This window comes from Nicotiana tomentosiformis, chromosome 1 (assembly GCF_000390325.3).
Source record: "Nicotiana tomentosiformis chromosome 1, ASM39032v3, whole genome shotgun sequence".
In the NCBI taxonomy this organism is placed as follows: domain Eukaryota; kingdom Viridiplantae; phylum Streptophyta; class Magnoliopsida; order Solanales; family Solanaceae; genus Nicotiana; species Nicotiana tomentosiformis.
The window spans coordinates 78,617,290-78,619,808 of NC_090812.1; positions in this window are offsets into that span (position 1 = coordinate 78,617,290).

Here is a 2,519-nt window from a genome sequence, read left to right on the forward strand (position 1 = left end):
AGTGCCTAAAAAGGGGAACAAACTTAGAATGTGTGTAGATTATAAGGATTTGAACAAAGCATGCCCCAAAGATTCCTTTCCGCTGCCCAATATCGATCGCATGATCGATGCAATGGCCGGCCACGAGATCCTTACTTTTTTCGATGCCTATTCCGGGTATAATCAAATCCAAATGAACCCGGAAGACCAGGAAAAGACTTCATTTGTCACCAAATATGGAACATATTGTTATAATGTGATGCCTTTCGGGCTAAAAAATGCAGGAGCTATTTACCAACGTTTAGTAAATAAAATGTTCGAGGAACAAATAGGTAAATCAATGGAAGTTTATATTGATGACATACTTGTTAAGTCCTTGCGCGCAGAGGACCATTTGACCCATTTGATGAAAACATTCGAGATTTTAAGGAAATAGAACATGAAGCTCAACCCTGAGAAGTGTGCTTTCGGGGTCGGTACGGGCAAGTTCCTTGGCTTCATGGTGTTAAATCGGGGGATCCAAATTAACCCCGATAAAATCAAGGACATCGAAGATATCGCCATCGTGGACAGCGTAAAAGCCGTACAGAGGCTAACAGGACGGATTGCAGCCTTAGGCCGATTCATTTCAAGGTCGTCAGATTGAAGTCACCAATTTTTCTCTCTGCTCAAAAAGAAAAACGATTTCGCTTGGACCCCGGAAGTAGAAACTAGATATCTGCACCTAGAAAAATTGGCACTTGCACTGATAAACGCCTCTAGAAAGTTAAGATTGTACTTTCAATGTCACCCCATATGCGTATTAACCACTTACCCGCTTCGTAATATTTTGCACAAGCCCGAACTATCAGGTCGATTGGACAAATGGGCCGTCGAACTCAGCGGGTACGACATCGAGTATCGACCCCGTACGGCCATCAAGTCTCAAATTTTAACAGACTTCGTGGACGATTTCACGCCGACCCTCATACCCGAAGTCGAAAAAGAACTCTTATTGAAGTCGGGTACGTCATCGGAGGTATGGACCCTTTTTACGGACGAGGCTTCGAACGTGAAGGGGTCCGGGCTAGGCATCGTTTTAAAGCCACCCACGAGTAACACTATTAGGCAATCTATCAAAACTACTAGGTTGACTAACAACGAGGCCGAGTACGAAGCCATGATTGCAGGTCTCGAGCTAGCTAAAAGCTTGGGAGCAGAAGTCATTGAAGCCAAGTGTGACTCTTTGCTGGTGGTAAATCAAATAAACAAAACCTTCGAAGTTCGAGAAGATAGAATGCAAAGGTATTTGGACAAACTGCAGGTCACTTTGTACCATTTCAAAGAATGGACTTTACAACATATTCCATGAGATCAGAACGGTGAGGCTGATGCATTTGCAAATTTGGGATCATCGGTCGAGGAAGGCGAAATAAGCTCGGGGACTGTCGTTAAACTCTCGAGATCCGTGATCGAAGAAGGTCATGCCGAGATAAATTCTACGAGCCTGACCTGGGATTGGAGGAATAAGTATATTGAATACTTAAAGAATGGAAAGCTCCCATCGAATCCTAAAAATTCGAGGGCCCTACGAACCAAAGCTGCTCGATTCACATTAACTGCAGATGGAACGCTATACCGAAGGACATTCGTTGGACCATTGGCAGTATGCTTAGGCCCAGGAGACACCGATTACATTCTACGTGAGGTGCATGAGGGCACTTGTGGAAATCATTCCGGTGCCGATTCATTAGTCCGAAAAATAATCAGGGCAGGGTATTATTGGATCGATATGGGCAAAGATGCAAAGGCGTTTGTTCGAAAATGTGACAAATGTCAAAGGTTTGCACCAATGATCCATCAGCCCGGAGAGCAACTTCACTCAGTCCTATCCCCATGGCCATTCATGAAATGGGGAATGGATATCGTCGGCACTCTACCATCGGCCCCAGGTAAAGCTAAGTTCATTTTATTTATGACTGACTATTTCTCTAAATGGGTTGAAGCACAGGTGTTCGTGAAAGTAAGAGAGAAAGAGGTTATAGACTTTATCTGTGATCATATCGTATGTCGATTCAGGATACCTACCGAAAAAGTGTATGACAATGGGAAACAATTTGTCAGCAGCAAAGTGACGAAATTCTTCGAAGACCACAAAATAAAAAGGATATTATCAACACCGTATCACCCTAGTGGGAACGCACAGGTCGAATCAACGAACAAAACTATCATTCAAAACCTAAAGAAGAGGCTGAACGACGCTAAAGGAAAATGGAGAGAAATCCTACCTAAAGTCCTTTGGGCATATCGAACAACATCAAAATCTAGTACGGGGGCAACCCCGTTCTCCTTAGTCTATGGCTCCGAAGCCTTGATTCCAGTCGAAGTTGGGGAACCCAGTGTCAGGTTTCGGTATACAACAGAAGAGTCAAATAACGAGACTATGAACACTAGCCTTGAATTATCGGATGAAAAACGAGAAGCTGTTTTCGTCCAATTGGCCGCCTAAAAGCAGTGAATCGAAAGATACTATAATCGAAGAACCAAGCTTCGCCATTTTA